The following is a 19,779-nucleotide window of genomic DNA, read 5'->3' as shown; positions in this document are numbered from 1 at the left end:
GCGGCCAGGGCCATTTATGGTCTGAACAGACGCACCAGCGCCTCCGGGCTAATGCGGATTCTGCACTGGTTACCGATCCGTAAACGGATCGCTTTTAAGGCCATGATGTTGGCCTATAAGGCACTCCACGCAGTGGGAGCAAAGTATCTCCAAAGGAGATTGGTCTTTTACCAGCCGGGCCGCTCTTTGCGGTCTGAATCTTTGCTTCTGGCGGCTGTCCCTCGTGTCAAGAGAGCTCGCTTGGGCGGCCGCTCTTTCAGTCTGCTGGCCCCACAGATGTGGAATTCGCTCCCACTTCTACTTCGGGGAGCTACTACTCTTTTGGATTTTCGGAGAGGCCTTAAAACTTGGTTGTTTACCCAGTAGGCCTCCCTAGCAGTCTCTCTTTGTTTCTGTGTGTGTTGTGTTTTCTTTTTAACTGTGTTATGTTATTCTGAATTAGTTCCCCTTACCCAAAGCGCCGGGACACTCTTTTTGAGTATCCGTTGCGCTATATAAAAGCATAAATAACATAACATAACATAACAATCTTGGCCCGCACTACCTAAATGATTAAATAATAATGCCTTTTTTCTAGAAGCTGAATATTTAGTGGCATCAATAGCTTCCAGGTAGTTATCAAAAATCCTAAACCACTTGTGCCAAGGAACCAAAGGCTTGCCAGGAACCTGTAGGAAAGGAGGAGGTTGCATAACATTGTTTGATGAAGCAGACGACATGTTGTTAATATTAATATCAATAGTATGATCCACCTAAACACATCTGCATAGGAAGAAAAGAGAGAAAGAAAAAAACAAAAGTAATAATAAACAATGTAACTAAATGTAACAATGTAAATAAATAACAAACTAGAGTCACCCAAAAAAAATTGAAGGCTCCAAAATCGTGTGCTTATCACAGAAGGAAAAGCACTGCAAACGATTCCATTAAAGAGATGACGATTGACTGTTAAGTTCGATGAAGAGCTGTGAGCCTTTTTAAGTTCGACGTTAAGTTCGATGAAGAGCTGTGAGCCTTTTTAAGTTCGACGAGCAGTGGTGGCTGGTGACATTTGAACCTGGTGGGGCGGAAAATGATTTCCGCACTGTAGCTCGCAAGCGCGTCCTACTCGCAGTAACAAGAGGGTGTTTCATCTCTGTTGCCATGGTGATCACAGCAGGCGGGGCATCCCTAGGAACTGGAGCATAATCATTTAACCCCAACGCGCGCGCCCCCCTCCCTGCCGTGGCCACATTATTAATACAACAAAATGCCCACTGGCCTGTCCAGGAATCTTATCCACAAACTCAAGATATCAAACATTAGTGTTTGGGATTGTCTATTTAAATAAAAATGTATTACAACCCAAAGGAATCATTTTTTGCAAACATAGAATAACGAAAGATCGAGAAAAAAACCCAAAGATGTTCTGAAACAATGCCTTTCAGTTTACATGCAGCACTTTGATGCCAGTCATGATTCACTGAGCTATGTTCGAAGGATGGTAACCTATGAAGTTCAAGAAACAGAATGATCTCTGTGGCAAAAGCAGCAACCCACTGAGCTATCTACAAAAAAAATATGTGATAGGCATGCTACACTTTGTGCTTCGCATCAGGAACATTAACACTCTAAGCTGCTTTAGCAGGAGTCAAAATTATCACTAGACTGATCACAGCTCTCTCCATTAAAGTGCATCAATCACCAGAGTATGCGTGCTGTTATTATTCCCTGAAAAAAGCAGTAAATAAAAACATATTCGCAGGCTGTTCTTATCTCTCCTCAGCCTGTCATTCAAATGGCTCCCCCTCGGCCTTAGCGCACAGAGCGATGCCACCTGGCGCATTCGGATTAAATCTTTTGGGGGCCCCTAGGCAGCAAGGATGAATCAACTGAAGCGGGCAGCACAGTGTGTGGAAGTGGCTGCGGGTGCGGGGTGAGAGTGACCAGACGTCATCAAGCAGGTCAGGATTGGTTAGAGAGCAGCCAAACTCCCCGCCCCATTAGGAGGCTGGGGGCTGTGGCATGAGGCAACCCCCGGTTTCCAAAGGGGGGGGGCTAGTGCGCATGTTCCCGCCGGGCAGAAAAATGACCTGTCCGAAGCGGACACGCGCACTAGCGCGTCTGCACAGCCCCCCCCCCCCCTTTACCTGATGGTTTCTGGTCCGGCCCGGTGACCAGCCGGCCAGAAACTAGTCTGAATAATGTCTTAATAATGTTTTATTTTAGGCACACTAGCGGTCCCGGATGGCGGCAGTGCGCATTGGGAGGGCAACGCCCGAACGCCCCAATGGACGCACCGCCGCTGTACGAGACTAGCAAAATGCCGAAGAAACGATCAAAAGGAGTCCAAAATGGCAGCCGCTGGAAAGTGACTAGCGTCTAGTACGTGAAGAGCGTGATGAGCAAGCTGCGTCCGTGTGATACTTGCGATGCGTCAGAAGACAGAAGATAACAAACGTCATGGAACACAGGACAGTTCCAACTCCAAGATCCTGCGCTCGTGATAATCACAGCGGCTGAAAATCTGTAAGATTCAAACATAAACACGTGTGTAAGGGTGTGCTGTGCTAAGCACTAGCTAGCAAAATTAGTAAAATTCAAGCCCGCGTCGGAGCGTAAAACGAACAGTACCTTATTTGCATCCAATAGTGAGAAAGTAGATGAATCTTCCATGTAGGCTAAACTAATATCGCAGAACACAATGACAGGTCCCAACTGTGTGTGAAACAGCACAGAAAATATTTTGCCATCTAGGTGCTACCAAAGTCCAAAATTCCGGATAATCGTTTTGAACGTGTAAACAAATAACTCCACGAAGGTCAGTGGGTCTTGAGTCAAAAATAAAAACATCGCCATTAAATGTAGGAAGTTCAATCCTCTCTTAAAAATAAATGAGGAATCCAGAGTTCAGGTATAAAATGAAGAAGGATTTAATCCATACAAAGAACCCACGACCGGTCACATCAAGTGCAGACTGGTCACATCAAGTGCAGGCTGTAATCTGAAAGATGCACGTTTAACATTCCAGAATAAAGAATACAAAGACACATACCTTCCATAAAGGTCTACACACACATTAGAATAAAAGCACTCTCTACAATTTCTTATATGTATACTCTGGAATGTTTCTTCCATCCTTTCTCCTTCAGTGTTTATTATGATGTTCCTACTCTGATGTGTATACTCTTGTACTACTCTTCTGCTTTTAGTTCCCTAAGGAAAGAGGATGTGTCATAAACTAATTATTGTCTTTTTTCTTCTGTAGTTGTCTCTTCTCTACTGCTCAGCAAGGATGTATGCTGGAATGTGTGAGGATGTCATAGAATGCTTGGGTGTTTATGTGTGGAGTGTCAGTTGGTGGATGCAGGCTGAGCAGCAGGGAGGCTGCTCCTGGTGGGGCTACGCTTTATCTACTCATCTTCTCCTACTCATCTATCCTGGAACCAAGCCTGAATAAAGTGACCTTGTTTTTTCACCCGGTCTATTTGTGACATACAGCATGGCTAAAGACAGACGAGACCTATTGACTTTGCCAATGCTTGCTTTACTTTATGTAATGATACGGAGGAATGTTTTCAGCCACCGACCATCTTTAATCTGTGTGCACATAGGGATTATATGTAAAGGGTTGCACACTACAAGCCCACCGGACATGCACTGTTAAAGAGGCTGGAATTGGACAATGAGCACTGTGGAGGCCAGGCTGTTCGCTGCACAGGCACTTAGCCTGCATCCTTTACCATGTTTCCGGCAGATTGAACATGGGGACTTCCCCACTCAAACCTGTTCCGGACTCTGTTGTGTGTCATGTGGCATCATAGTTTCTACCCTATTCAGGTTTTGCCTGTCTGGGAGCGAGGGGGTGGCTGATGGAAGAATTTCATGGTGTATTTAGGGATATTTTCTCGTGGAAGTTTTATTTTGTACAAGTATTATAAGTATTTTATGGGCTATGTACAGAAAATCGATCTTTATCGCGTGTGACCCCTGAATTTAGGGATTGTTATGGATCCAGATAGCTGGTGTTTCTGACAACTGGGTATAAGTCGAGCTAAACAGCATCTCTACTGCATTTGTCCTTCCATAAACATGTTAATCATTTTGACTATATATATATGGCCTATTTGACTTTTCAGTAGCTCCACATTATGGCTAATATTTTATTTATTTATTGATTGGGCAAAGCGCACTGTCACCTACTGGTATCCTGGCGCTGGACATAACAGTTGAGGAGGGTAGAGAAAAAGAAATGGAACGATATCCACAGAGTAATACCTGTAGAGACATAGCTTCAGGGACAGGCGGCTGAATTCCAGTTACTTGGGAAATAGCCACGTTTTTAGCACCCTCCTCAACTTCAATAGGTCAGACATGGATCTTCAGGAATGGGGAAGTGCAATCCAGAGCTTGGCTGCATGAACTGTAAATGTCCTGCCACCTTGCCTCGATTTCCTGAACTTCGTTACACAGGGCAGATTGGCTGATGCGGATCAGGGGGCTCTGTTGGGGATGTATCTTCTAAGTCGCTTTTCAAGGGGAAGAGGGCCCATCCTATGGCAGACTTTATACGCCATACAGAGGGATTTAAACAACATTGTTTGCTTGAGTGGCACCCAGTCCAACTCCCTTAATGGCAGAAAGGTAGATTTAAAACAAGTTTTGCAGCTGTATTCTGTACCCTACATATACGATGTAAAAAGTATTCTGGAACATCCTGGAAAAGGGCATTGCAGTAATCCAGGCAACTTAGAATAATGCTATGGACAACCATGGCTCTGGTGGAAGGCGGGAGTCCCGCAGGATCTTCCAAAGAGCTTTCAGAAGCGCAAAACATCTTCCTGCCATTTTATTTACAGGAGTTTGTCATCAAAGGTGACTCCTAAGTTACGGGCCAAGTTAATGGCGGTCAAAGGTCTGTTAAATGATCCAGGACAGAGATTAAGGGGTAAAGTCTCTGGCTAATATTGAGCTGTACAGTAGAGCATCTCAGTCTTGTCCCCATTAAACTTTAGAGAGTTGATGTTGAGACATGAATGTCATTCAGGTAGTCATGAAAGAAGGATAGTTGCATACTGCTACCGAGACAAGTTGAGCTGAATATGATTAACATAATTATTTGGGTCATGCTGCGTGACTTAATAAGTCTAATAAATGGGATCAGGTAAATGTTAAACAAAATTTGGCTGATAGCCAACCCCTGTGGCAATCCCTGATTTCTAGCGATGGGGGGGTGAGGGAAGAGCAACAGCTAGACTTCTATTTGAAAGGTACGAGCGTACCCATTGCAAGGCAATTGTGCTCACTCCAATTGACTCTAGCCTGAATAGAAGGGTGGCATGGCATACTGTAGCCAATGCAGGTGTGAGGTCTAATAAAATCAGCACTGCTGAATGTCCCTCGTCCATGGCTGTAATAAAAGATGGTTCAGTGCAGTTATACTTTTCTAAATATTGAGCTAGCAATTTACTGACATAATGCTCAAGGATTTTCACTATAAAAGGCAGCAAGGAGATAGGCCTATAGTTGCTCAGAACAGCAGTGTAGTGTAGTTCCTATAGTCCCAATAGGCTCTGCCCATTGGAATAATATATCCTATAGATATGACGTAGGACTTAGGTCAGTAGGTCTCTATCAAATATACTAAACTTAATTGTGAGTGCCTGCTAGCTCAGAGGTCACTAGAAACGTTCTCGAATTCACAAGAAGGGATTAGTTTCTATAACACAGCAAAAATTGTTCCTGAAGGAATTACTTCACGTTATTTACACATTTTTTAAGTGTCACAGCAGTGAACAAAATTCCAAAATACTCAAGAGACTATTACCATGTAACCAGTATATTTTTATAATTTTCATAATATACATAAAACATATCCTATTCAATCCGCATAGGTATAAATCCATATGTCAATTCATGTATGGCAACTCAAACATACACTGCTACCAAGTTTTTCACATGAGCAGTGGTTATTCAATCAATCAATCAATCAATCAATCATAACACTTGTATAGCGCACTACTCACCCAAAAGGGTCTCAAGGCGCTTGGGGGAGGGGGTCCGTTACTGCTCGAACAGCCAGGTCTTGAGTTGTCTCCTGAAGGCGAGATGGTCCTGGGTTAGCCAAAGGTGGATGGGGAGGGAGTTCCATGTCTTGGCCGCCAGGTAGGAGAAGGATCTGCCTCCGGCGGTGGCTCTTCGGATGCGTGGCACGGCGGCGAGGGCGAGGCTAGTAGATCGTAGCTGGCGGGTGGGCGTGTAGAATGTCAGGCGGTCGTTGAGGTACTTGGGGCCCAGGTCGTGGAGAGACTTGTGTGCGTGGGTGAGAAGCCTGAACGTGATCCTCTTGTTGACGGGGAGCCAGTGCAGGTCCCTCAGGTGGTCGGAGATGTGGCTGCGTCAGGGGATGTCCAGGATGAGTCGGGCAGAGGCGTTCTGGATGCGTTGGAGTCTTTTCTGTAGCTTGGCTGTTGTTCCGGCGTAGAGGGTGTTTCCGTAGTCCAGTCGGCTGGTGACGAGTGCCTGGGTGACTGTCTTCCTGGTTTCGGTTGGGATCCATCGGAAGATCTTGCGGAGCATGCGAATGGTGTGAAAGCATGATGATGAGACGGCGTTGACTTGTCTGGTCATCGAGAGGGAGGAGTCCAGGATGAAGCCCAGGTTGCGTGCGTGGCCTGTTGGCTTGGGTGCGCTGCCCAGTGCGGGGGGCCAACAGGAGTTGTCCCAGGCGGAGGGCGATGGTCCCAGGATGAGGACTTCCGTCTTGTCCGAGTTCAGTTTCAGGCGGCTGTTCTTCATCCACTCGGCGACGTCTTTCATCCCTTCGTGTAGGCTGGTTCTGGCGGTGTTGGGGTCTCTGGTGAGGGAGAGGATCAGCTGGGTGTTGTCGGCGTAGGTGATGATGTTGAGGTTGTGTTGGCGTACGATGGTTGCAAGAGTTCTCATGTAGACGTTGAAGAGGGTGGGGCTGAGTGATGATCTTCCCGCAGATGACTTCGGTGTCCTTGGATCGAAATGGGGGGAGGCGGACTCTCTGTGTTCTTCCGGCGAGGAATGAGATGATCCACTCCAGTGCTTTCTCTTGGATGCCGATGTTGTTGAGACGTTGAACTAGGGTGCGGTGGCAGACAGTGTCGAACGCTGCAGAGAGGTACAGGAGGATGAGTGCCGCGGTTTCCCCGTTGTCGAGCAGGGCACGGATGTCGTCGGTGGCTGCGATGAGGGTGGTCTCGGTGCTGTGGTTGGCTCTGAAACAGGACTGTGAGGGGTCGAGGGATCCGTTCGTCTCGAGGAAGGCGGCAAGCTGTCTGTTGACGATCTTCTCGGTGACTTTGGCAGGAAAAGGGAGGAGCGAGATGGGGCGGAAGTTCTTGAGGTCGGTGGGGTCCGCTGTTGGTTTCTTCAGTAGGGCGCTGAGCTCGGCATGCTTCCAGCTCTCCGGGAAGGTGGCGATGTTGAAGGAGGTGTTGATGATGTTCCGGAGTTGGGGTGCGATGGTGGAGTCGGCCTTGTTGAAGACGTGGTGGGGGCAGGGTTCGGTTGGAGATCCGGAGTGGATGGTGTTCATCGTGCGGGCTGTGTCTTTGGTGGTCACTGTGGTCCAGGTGCGGGGGGTGGCGGTGGGGGGCGTTGGTTCTACGGTTGGGTGCGTGGATGGTGCGCCGAAGCTGCTGTGGATGTCGGCGATGTTGCGGTGGAAGAACGAGGCGAGAGAGTTGCAGAGATTTTGTGAAGGAGAGATGTCGTTGTTGCCGGTGCTGGGGTTGGAGAACTCCTTGACGATGCTGAAGAGTTCCTTGCTGTCGTGTGCATTGTTGTCCAGTCATTCCTTCAGTGATTTCTTCTTGGTGGTGCGGATAAGCTGGTGGTGCTTGTGGGTGGTGTGTTTGAGGGCGGTCATGTTGTCAGTGGTCTGGTCGAGGAGCCAGGCTTTCTCGAGGGTGCGGTAGGTCTTCTTGGAGTCCTTGAGTTTGTCGGTGAACCAGGAGGCCTTCTTGCTTCTGGTTTTGCTGGGAGGGTTCTTCAGAGGTGCGAGGTCGTCGGCGCAGGCGGTCAACCACTGCGTGAAGTTGCGGGCTGCTTCGTTGGGGTCCGTTGTGCTGGCGGGTGGGTTCTGGCTGAGGGAGGTGGTGAGCTGGTCGGCGGTGATCTTGCTCCAGTTCCTGTGAGGAACCTGTTGCGGGTGGTGGTGGGATGTGGTTCTTCTGAAGCTGAAGTGGACGCAGCTGTGGTCGGTCCAATGGAGTCCGGTGGAGTGGCTGAAGGTGATGTGCTTGCTGGATGAGAAGACGGGATCCAGCGTGTGGCCGGCGTAGTGTCTTATCGTCGACGTTTGGGTCTCACACTCTGTCATTCATCGAGACAATCATCAGGACAGTTTTTGCACCCACATAATCATGACAACTTTGTTCCCTAGGACTGGAATAACTTCAGAGTCGTGGAAACAATAGATAAGTATTTCACTCAGTCAATCTTGCATGCTTCATTTCTACAGAGTTTGCAGAGAAATAGTGAGATGGCGTTTTCAATAACAGGTTTATTGAACAGTCTTCATTCTCATGCAAGAGAGGTAAACTTCTGTCTCTGAACATTACTTGGATCTGGCATAGTGAATGTGAACCCCCGTGTTTTATTCAGGAATCTATCTTGACAGTTGTTTGTGTCAGTGGGCCAGATTAACCACTTTTTCCAATCTGGATCTGTTCTGATGTTTTGCAAAATAGTATGTATGTCGACCTCCCCCTCTGAAGTGTTATTGCTATCAGGTGTAGGTGTAGGTATGGATGGATTGTTTAGGTCTTTTATCTTGGCTAACCCAAGGCAAGATGTCTGTTGGACAGTGTCATTCAAAAACATAATTTGCTCTGGGATGGAGCAGACTCTAAATAAATAAAGTTTCTATCCCCTGCACTTGCGAATCTTTTGTGCCCCAGACAGTTTTTGTCTCAATGTTGTCTTTCCAAAAGTCGACACTTAGTGAAGACAGCTGCATAAAAGGCTGCAGAATAAATTTGCTTGGTATTTGTCAACATACTTTTCATTCCTGTCTTAATATTATTAACATTTTTAAAGTAAAATGATTCTGGATTGGAAATATTAACACCTGAAAAGTATGGAAATGTTCCAAAAAATTGGTTATAAATCACTACATTTTTTGGGTTTGCAGATTTGTGCAAGAAATGACGACCGTATTCATGATTTGTAAATACAGGAGACATTTCTAAGTCTGACATCATATTATTAACAGTCTTGAAGTCCCAATCATCAGAAAATGTACCAGATGAAACAAAGTCATTCAAGGACATTTTGAACTGGTGTGGAATCTTCAACAGCTCTGACGGGCCAAAAATGTCATAGTCAGTTCTGTCCCAAGGTATACCACGAGGTATAGGAACGGCTGTGATATTCACTGGTGACAAGTCTATTTGTTCGCGATGAGATGATTTGTGTGGCTTGAGTAGTAAGTTGATGTTCTTACTTGCTGTGTCCTTTTTAACATATCTTCCATTTATCAGCATTCCCAAATTATTACCAGAGTCAACCAAAGTAGAAGAAAAAGCACACCCAACACAACCCAAAGTTCAATCCATGGTGAAACCAGATAAGTCTTTTCCAAGTGATGAAAAAGGTCTGTTGCTTGTTCTTTCAAAGTTCTTTTTACCAGCGTCGTTTCAGGTTCGCTTGGATCCTCCGTAAATGTATCAAAGTTAATAAAATAGCCAGAGGAAGTTCTGTCAATTATTGGGATTGCATCAGGATTCGTTGAAATCGCTGGAACCACTTGATCACTTGTTACATTCGTATAGTCTGATGCTACTTCGTTGTAGACAGGTGTTTGTTGACAAACTGTTATTTGGGTTTCAAGAGGTACAAGTTCCATAGCTTTGTTGCTTAGTCCTTCATTTCGCACTGCAGATTCTTCAAAGGTGATCAGTCTCTCAGTTTTACCCTCTTGGATAGTAGCCAGATTAGGGCGTCTGCTACATTGGCGGAGTCCACTTGGCCTACTGCTTAATAGCGGCCACATGAAGTGCTTTGACCAGGTCGATAGACACAAACCTGTTCTCCTTTTTACCAGCAAGGGGCGGCAGTAATACTGTTCTTGATCTGTGGATTGCTCGGACAGGTACTGTTTGTTTGTGAGAAGACCCAAATTCCTTCTTGTCCACGATCTTTTCTCTGACTAGATCCCCAAGCTTAGGAATCCAGACAGGCCTTGCTGGGACGGTTGGTTTCTCTTCAGTCGTGGTTGGCTTCAGGAACACGTTATTTTGTTTCGTTCTTATTTCATTTAAGTCCTGTAAAACAGCCAAACGGTCTTTGATATCAAAGGGTTTCTGGTCTATCACTGAAGTCTGACAATCGAGATCTGATACTAACATTCTTGACCTAAAAGGACTTCATATGGAGTAATACCCCCTAGAGAACTTCTTGGCAGATTGTTAAGACTACGTTGGACACTTATTAGATGTTTGACCCGCCCGTCACCCGAGGCTAATACCCTAGCTGTTATAGATTGCTTTATGTCTTGGTTTTTTCTCTCCACTACTGAATTTCCCTCAGGATGGAATGGACTAGAGAACCGCAAAGCAACGCCCAATTTGGCCATTGGCCTCCTTGTAAGCTCGAGAGATAAACGCAGGACCCTGGCTAGAATGTTACGTGCCAGCTGCGTATGTGCCGATAAAGACTCGCACATCTTTTATAACTGTTCGAGCGTCAGCCGAGCGCTGAGGCCACATCCAAATGAATCTTGAACACAAATCCACTGCGACCATGATATATTTATAGTTACCATCCCTCTGTAAGGGACTGCAGTGGTCCAGGTAAACGCAAGCTAATGGTTTATCTGAAATTAACAGGGGCGTCTGCGCAGGACGTTTCACTGTAGAGACTTTCATCTTTTGGCAGATTTCACATTCCAAAACAAAGTTTCTGGTCTGTTTTCTCATGCGTGGCCAGCAGTATCTCTGTTTTAATAGTGACACTGTGACGGAAACACCTGCATGAGCAGAGGCGAGCCCTTCATGTGCTGCTAAAATTAGTCCTAATCTATGTTCCATGTTTGGAATTACTCTATCTCCCACTCCAGGGATTCGAGCAAACAGAACATTGTTCGCATCAGTTATATACGAGCATTTGAGTGGAAACCCTTTCGGTAATATTTTACCACTATCTTTGCTAGAAGCATTGACAGCTAGCATTATTTCGCTGTCTATTTTAGTTTTTGAACGAGTGATTGCAGCTACGGAAGCCCTTTGCACAGCTGCCTTTGCGGCTTCATCAGCCAATGAATTCACTGCCATGTGAACGCCATCACGTTGATGACTCAGCGTATGTATCACGTGAGTGTTTTGTAGTCCTTGTCGTAACTGAACTACTTGTTCCCAGAGCAGTTTATGCTTGATTGTGCCACCTTTTGCATCTTTGTAACCGTTTTGAATCCAGTTCTGCATGTATTCATTGTAAGATTGAACACAATAATACGAATGAGTGTGGGGAATTTGCGGTCCGTATTTTCAAGCGCCATCTTGAAAGCTTGTAGTTCAGCTCGCTGAGCTGTACAATCTCCTAGAGATTGTGTTTTAGTGACCATTGGTCGGAATTTGCCATTGTGCCAACGACCTTTAACGATCGCGCATGCCGCACGATAGGCTTGTTTACCCCTGTAGCGGGTTGAGCTGATCCGTCAGTATACATTATACATTCATACTGCTCTAGAGGCAGAATTTCAGTAGGCAGAGGACATTCTTGTTCGTATTGTAGAAATGCTTGTGTTTTCAAATAAGGATCAAAAACTATTTCAACGTCTATTGCAGCAAGAGAATTAACCCATCATATCCATCTCAGATGCAAAGCTTTAGCATTTGGAATGCTCGCTTTTGTTACTGCCTCTAAGGCAGGTACAGGTGTAACAACCATAATTCGTTTACCCTGTGCGAGGGCTCTCTCTTTTGCTACTGCAGTTTAAACCGGTCAGAATTTTTCTGTTGAAGTGAATTTCATTTCTGCTTGTGTGCATAAATGTGATTTGTAAGCTATTGGTACTTTTTCACCTTCGTTAAAAGATAAGTACGTGAATCTGCATTGTCCTGGAATGATTCGGATCACTAAGTTGCATACGTTTACGCGTGTTTGTAAACGTTTTGTTGCTAACATGTCTGTTTGCAATGAACGCAAACTTTCTGAGTGTTTTTGTGTCCAATTTCTTGTTTTGAAATCAGGTTTGATTAATTCATAGAGAGGTTTAACCCTTTCTGCGTAATTTAGAATGTAAGTTCTTCCGAAATTCAAGAATCCTAGAATCGACTGTGTGTTTTCCAGCGTTTTTGGAGGTTGGAGCAGTGCACATTTCTCTAGAAAGTTGGCTGCCAGGCTTTTGCCTTCACTTGAAAGTTCATATCCTAGAAAGAGAACGTTTAAATGGGCAATTCTAGATTTTGTTAATTGAATTTGTAACCCTCAGAGGCGAATCCATGTATAATTGTATTCATCATCATAGGTTTGTAGTAACTCTGTTACCCTTGCTGAGAATAACCCAGTACTATTCTTGAATCCCTGTGGGAGACGACAGAAGTGACGCTGTGTCCCCATATTTGAGAAAGCGGTCAAATACCTACTTTCTGGTGCAATGTTTTGACAGAAGAACCATTAGAAATATCTAATGTAGTTTCGTATTGTTTATGCACAATCTTATTTATTAATGCTGCACTATGTGGTTTTTGTACTGCAAAAGTTTTGCAACAAGAGTTCAAATGTCTGTAATCCAATACTAGACGATATGTATTGTCTGGTTTGGAGGCAGGAAACAAAGGATTGTTCGTGGACGAGGTGCATGTTTCAATCACCCCTGGGTATTCAAGTTGATCTAATATCTCCCTGACCTGTTTTTTAGCTTCTTGCTTAACTGGGTACTGCCTTTGTGCAGTTGGTTGATTTTTTAACTGGATTTTATGGTGAGGAGAATCCTCATCCCATCCTGCATGATTTTTATATAATGCAGGAGCTTGGGCGACTGCCCATTTCCTGGCATAGGTATATTTTAAATGAATTGGAATGTGGTTGGAGAAGGCTGGCATAATGATGTCTTCGCCATGTGGGCACACCCTGACAAATTGTGGTGGCCAGTCTTGTTCAGCTAGAGAAATGTCATAACCCTTAGAAAGTCGCTCCCAAAAGAGTGCTCTCACTTTTCTTGGTATGTCCCCCTCCAACCGGAGTGTTATTTCATATAACTTATGTGGACAACTAACCCTGGTATCTGCAGTTTCCACTTGAATGAATTCATTCAAGTCCACTGTCTCCAGATGATTCTTCAAGTTCTTGCAAGCTATGGTGACTTCTGCTGCGCTGTCCAATATTGTCTGAGCCCATTCCCCGTTCTTGAATTGTGTCCTCAAGATCCTCAGCATGTCTGATTTTTAGACCTGCTACCTTCTTTGTGGTGAATTGAGGTTTCTTGTTTTTCTGAACTTGTTGATTGTCTTTGGACTTGACGCGTTCTTGCTTGTGTTCTGACCGTTCTCTTCTTTCGGATTTCTGTGACGAAGTCTGAAAGGTACGGGAGGAACGTGTATCAGTATCTTGATATCTACCAGGTTTTCTCAAATTATCCCTATTCCTGAGGTTAAACCTCCTTTCAGGGGGCTCCTTTTGAGGAGACCTACCTCTGGATTGAGAACGCTTCTCTTTAGAAGTTTGTTTGCTATTTTCCCACTTCTTTTTAATAGGAGTAGGAGTATTTTTTGTAAAGACCTTTTCAGGACTTTCTGACAGTTGGGGTTTAACTGGTTTCCCACCCAAGCTGTCTCTGCCTAATTCTTCATAGGATTTTTCAATTATTCTGGCCAGTTCTTGTGGTTGCTCAGTTACATCAAATTCCCTTAACTTTTGGCGGATCGCCACAGATGCTGCTTCACCTTTAACCCCTCCCATGCTGGTGACGAACCCCAGCCATCACGCTCCGCGGTGCTCGTGTGCTGATGACGGCTGGGGTTCGTCACGGCCCCGCCCTGTTCGTTTGTTTACCGCACAGCGACGAAAACGGGCCAGCATCGAAGGGGTTAATATTTGCTAATGAAATTGTAGAGACCTGTTTGAAATCTTTCAGTAATTTCATACCTAGATTTAAAGCAGGCTCTGCCCTGTATTCATTTTTAATCTGTTTCAGGACATCTGGTATTACCGCCATAGACGAAACACGTGTGTTTTAGTGTAGATTGCAGCAAAGACTGTACCCCAAGTGTCGCAGTCCTCCAGATGTGGTGCGATCCCTATTGGTAAACAGATTGTTAAAATTCTGTGTTTCTCATGAGGGGTAATATTCGAAAATACTGCTTCGATTAGAGTCATTTTTTGAGCTATCCAGAATGGAATCTGTTCCCGTTTTGCGGATAATTTACCAACGAATAAATGTAAAGTCTGTGGTATAATTTTATGTGTGTTCCCCTGGTGGGGGGGATGCTGTGGAATCATTATTGCTGGTTGGACTGTAAGAGTCTGCATGACATATTGAACCAATTGTCTATACATTTTGTTTAGCTCTTTGAGTTGAGCTCGTAGTTCAACATCTGTCATTTCATTAATTTCAGGATGTGGAGTATGGCTGGCTAAATCCGGCCATGTTGCTCCTGGTCTACCTAGTGGACCAAGCCTGGTAATGTGATTTATAAGTTTTAGAGCGCCTTTAAACCAGAGCATATGCTCTTGGTAAGTTAGTGGAATTTCAATATCCTCAGAAGGAATGTATTTTGCTGGTGGTTCATCTTCTTTGTAGAAGTGAAACACATGCCTTCTTGGATCTTCTTCAGGGAAGATTATCCATGAATAGACTACTTCTGACTTATGATATTTATGTGCCTATATTACAAAAACTGCCCTACCACATCTTGCTGATAGGCTATTTTTAATAAGTTTTATAGTGATGGTTTACCTTAAATTTAGAGGTATGCTTATGGCATCCTTGTCGCTTTCTTGGAAACCTGAAATGTTAAGAGCTGCATTGGCTGGATCAGTCGCAGCTCCACCGTACTCCGTGTTGTTGCCGTTATTCGACATTTTATTGACTGAAAGTTTGCAGAGCAAGTTTCAAGGAAACAAAGATAAGGTGCACAATATTTTGGAACACTGTATCCTTCAACGTTGAACAAAGCAAAAAGCTAGTACATAGCTTTTTTGTCCTACTCAGCTATGGCGGATATTATCCCTTTACCCACTCCAGACGTCTATTGTAGTAATACGGAAAACGGGGTCTCTGAGAAAAGCACGACTGAGTTACTTTAGTATCTAGCATTAAATTGGTGCCTTACCAAACGTTGGGCACCATGTAGTGTAGTTCCTATATTCCCAATAGGCTCTGCGCATTGGAATAAGATATCCTATAGATATGATGTAGGACTTAGGTCAGTTGGTCTCTATCGAATATACTAAACTTAATTGTGAGTGGCAGCTAGCTCAGAGGTCACTAGAAACTTTCTTCGAATTCACAAGAAGGGATTCGTTTCTGACAACCACATAAACATGACAACTTTGTTCCCTAGGACTGAAATAACTATCTTCAGAGTCGTGGAAACAATAGATAAGTATTTCACTCAGTCAATCGTGCATGCTTCGTTTCTACAGAGTTTGCAGAGAAATAGTGAGACTGACGTTTTCAATAAAAGGTGTGTTGAACAGTCTTCTTTCTCATGCAAGAGGGGTGAACTGCTACAATTGATAGACAGAATGCAAAGTATAATGCGTACAGCGAGAACAGTATTATAAAATAATACTGTAATAGCAGTGTATGGTTTCTAAGCCATATAAAAATACATGCATAAATAACACATGCAAAAATACTCAACTGGTGCTTCTAAAACTTCGCCTACCCCAATGTACCTAACCTAGGTCTAGTACGAGGGAAGAAGTAAGTAAGGTCTTTTGCATAGGTTTAGTTTTTGCCAAGAACCTACCAAAGGTTTTTCTAGGTTCTAATCCGCTCCTACCTTAGAATGAAGGAGGTCTGGTATCTCTGTCTCGGGACTCGATTTACCAACACCCCGCAAGGGGAGTCAGAATCACTGGAGCTGGATTTCTCAGCAGAGGAGGGCAGCTTCCCGATCAATGCGTCAGCTGGAGAGTCGGCTTACTTCGGCACTTGCTGTAGCGAGCTGCGTCAGGCAAGTAAGTCGTCGAACTGCTCCGAACCACCGTGCTTTGCCATAGAAGTGAAGGTATATTTATACCTTGAAGGTGTTTAGGAATGCCATGATTGACGTAAAGTCAGGCATATGAACGTCATGAATGAACCCCTAAGGAATAGATGTTCATTGTAAAACTAACTATGTTCTTGGAGAAATCAATAATTAAGCAAGGGGAAGTCCCTAACGGCTTAAGCTGATTTTCCAAGAAATCGTTGTGACGTTTGGTGAACGGATGGAAGTAGCCATGCCTGTATTTGGGCTGCATGGGCTAAGCCTAAATAAGGCCTTGATTTCTATGCCTATATAAGGGTAATGAGAATTGTACCTGTATAAGGGCATGAATCTGGAAAATCCATCGGAATCTAAAACGCCATACAACAGCAGGGTCCAAAGATTACTTTTTCCTAATAGCTGTTACTATGGCATTATTCCATGCAGACGGCACAGTGCCTGATATCAGAGATTGACTAAAGATTGGCCTTAACAGGGGAAACAAAATGTATGCCTGGTCCTTCCAGATTTTAACTGGGAATACATCTAGACATTTACCTCATAATATCAAACACCTAATTGGTGCTGTTAGAGCGGCTAAATTGGCATTAGCTTGGTAAACTGCTTTGGTCTTCGTGACAAAAATTGATAACATCCTTGCATCTCTCCCCCGGCTCACCGAGGATGTTGCCTCGGATGGTAGCCCAGGGCTTCAGCCCAGGGTGCGATCGGTAGAGCTGGTTTCTTTTGGTCCTGTTACCGTGGAAGAAGTTCTCGCAGCTTTGATAACCATGAAAAGTGGTTCTCCGAAAGATCCTGCACCCATGAAGTACTTGAAGCAGGGAGCCCCTACCATCGGTCGGCCAGTGACGGACCTTATAAATCTGTCTCTTGCCCAAGGAGTGGTTCTCCCTAGCTGGAAGGGAGCGGTTGTGAAGGCTCTGTTGAAGAAGCCTAACCTGGACCCAGTTGACCTCGCCAACTTTAGGCCTATCTCCCTTCTCCCCGGCCTTGGCAAGGTGGCGGAGAAGTTGGTGAATAGTCGCCTATCTGGCTTCCTGGAGTCCAATTCCCTGCTGGCCAAATCCCAAACTGGCTTCCGCCCCGGTCAGGGGACCGATACTGCCCTGCTGGCAGTCGTGGAGAGTGCAAGGAGCATTTTGGATTCAGGGGGATCGGTGGCAGTGATCCTCCTGGACCTTAGTGCTGCCTTTGACACCGTAGACCATCAGGTGCTTCTCCGTCGGCTGTCGGGGGTGGGGGTCTCCAGGATGGCCCTCAAGTGGTTCGCTTCCTTTTTGGAAGGTCGGACATTTGAGGTGTGGGAAGGCCATGAGAAATCACCCTCAGTACCTCTCCAGTGTGGTGTGCCACAGGGCTCATCATTGAGCCCTACTTTATTTAACATTTATATGGCCCCCCTGGAGAGTGTGGTACTGCGGCTGGGTATCAAGATCATCAGCTATGCTGATGATACCCAGCTGGTGGTAGGTCTTCCCCAGGTAACTCACCATCCTGACCGGCTGCACACGTGCCTGGACAAGATCTTCACGTGGATGTGTAGCTCAGCTCTTAAGCTCAACGGCTCCAAAACGGAACTGATGTTGCTTGGGAACTCCCCTCCCTCCTTACCACCTAGCAGTTGGCCCAGCTGCCTGGGACCTGTGCCCACCCCCAAGCAGGAGATCAAGAGCCTGGGGGTGTGGCTTGAGCAGGACCTTTCTTTTAAAACACACGCAAAAAAGATCTCAGGCGTGTGTTTTGGCCTGCTCCAATCAGCCCGGAAGATCCTACTTCTTCTTCCAGCGGCCTCTAGGAGGTTACTTATTCAGGGGCTTATCATCTTGCGGCTGGACTTCAGTAACGTACTGTTTTTGGGCGCCCCAGAGTCCACCCTAAACAAACTGCAGTAAGTGCAGAATGCGGCCGCCAGGCTCCTGACGGACATTCCTAGGCGCCAGTCGGCTCGCCCTGCACTGAAGGCGCTACATTGGCTTCCCGTCAGAGAGAGGGTGAAATTTAAGGCACTCTGTGTAGCCCATAAGATACTACAGGGGAAAGGCCCACCCATTCTCGGGGATATGGTCCAGTCTTACAAGGCCTCCCGCTCTCTTCGTTCTGACCATCAACATCTGCTGCTGGTCATGAGGGCGAGGAAGGCGAGAACAGGTGGTAGAAGATTCTCTATAAATGTGGCCATCCTGTGGAACTCTCTCCCCCTGTACCTGCGTTCGGAAGCGAGCTTTTTACGGTTTCGTAAACTTTTAAAAACCTTCCTGTTCCCTGCCTAATCCTGGTGCTTTGTGTGGTAGTGGCTTTTCTCTGGAAGAGCGCGGGGATGCCTAATGGTAACCAGGCGCTATATTAAAACTCGTAATAATAATAATAATAATAATAATGCTCAGTTTATATTTTCTCAGGGAAGCCTTCAAAGCTATTTTGTCCTCTTCCTTATAGGTAACACGCCAACTCGTTTATAACTTTCTGTAACATTGTTTAAGCTGCTTAACAAAATATTGTACCAGGGAGCTGAGGTTTTGCAAATTGCTTTTATTTCTTTTAGAAGGAGAATTTGGTCTAGGTTTTCTGACAGTCAATTCTTCGAAAATGATAGATTATCTTCACTGAACGTCCTAAGTCAGAGATTGAAAGAGTGAGAGAAAAAAGGTTGTCCAAGCATGGCCTCCTGAGTTTTTCCCATGCTCTGCTGTAATACATATTAATTCGATGTTCATGAGCTTTGTAAGTCTCTCTTCCTGCTAATGAGGAAGCTATCAGGGCATGATCAGTCCAACAGCAAGGTGTGATATTGTTTACAGTCACCAGACTAGTGGTCGAAAAGATAAGGTCCAGAGAATAGCCCACTGAAATGATGTAGGAGGTAACAGGTAGATTGTAAATTAGGGTACTTTATTAAGTAGTATCAAACAACACTCCAGCCTCAGAAGTTGCTGTCATCAGGATCCGCTTCAGACTCACAGTAACTGTCTAACTTTTAGCCTTAACATTCTATCACTCAGGACAACCAGTATGTAGTCCCAACACTCTAATGGGCTAACACTGATTTACAATGCACATCAGTGTTAGCCATAGGATACTACACACCTCCCCCTTTCCCAACAATAGGAACAAAACAAAAGAATTACACATATTCCTTCAGATAAGACGGTCTCTTAGACACCCTGGATGACTTTCTTACTCCAGTGTTGTCACCCACCAAATCTTCTTCACCAGGAACATTTACAATACTCCAGCCTCAGCAGTTGCTGTCATCAGGATTAGCTTCCGGCTCACAGTAACTGTCTAACTTCAAGCCTTAACATTCTATCACTCAGGACAACCAGTATGCAGTCCCAACACTCTAATGGGCTAACACTGATTTACAATGCACATCGGTGTTAGCCATAGGATACTACACACCTCCCCCCTTCCCAACAACATGAACAAAACAAAATAATTACACAGATTCCTTCAGATAAGACAGTCTCTTAGACACCCTGGATGACTTTCTTACTCCAGTGTTGTCACCAACCAAATCTTCTTCACCAGGAACATTTACAATATGCTTAGCATCACAATTTCTTTGAACAATTTTCACTACACGACCCAGATTCCAGATATGGCAATC

General features: G+C 45.0%; 1 protein-coding gene across 1 annotated transcript in view; it reads left to right on the top strand.

Moving 5' to 3' along the window:
- Positions 1-2,430: 2,430 nt before the first annotated feature.
- The window catches only part of LOC144753763 (uncharacterized), a 34,327-nt gene continuing 16,978 nt past the window's right edge, over positions 2,431-19,779 (top strand). The window contains exon 1 of the mRNA XM_078641344.1: positions 2,431-2,508. The gene's annotated coding sequence lies outside the window, so the exon portion shown is untranslated. The remainder of the gene's footprint in view (positions 2,509-19,779) is intronic.

Source organism: Lissotriton helveticus, chromosome 5_1 (assembly GCF_964261635.1).
Source record: "Lissotriton helveticus chromosome 5_1, aLisHel1.1, whole genome shotgun sequence".
NCBI lineage: Eukaryota > Metazoa > Chordata > Amphibia > Caudata > Salamandridae > Lissotriton > Lissotriton helveticus.
The sequence above is the reverse complement of the archived record's forward strand: the minus strand, read 5'-3'. Positions and strand labels throughout refer to the sequence as shown.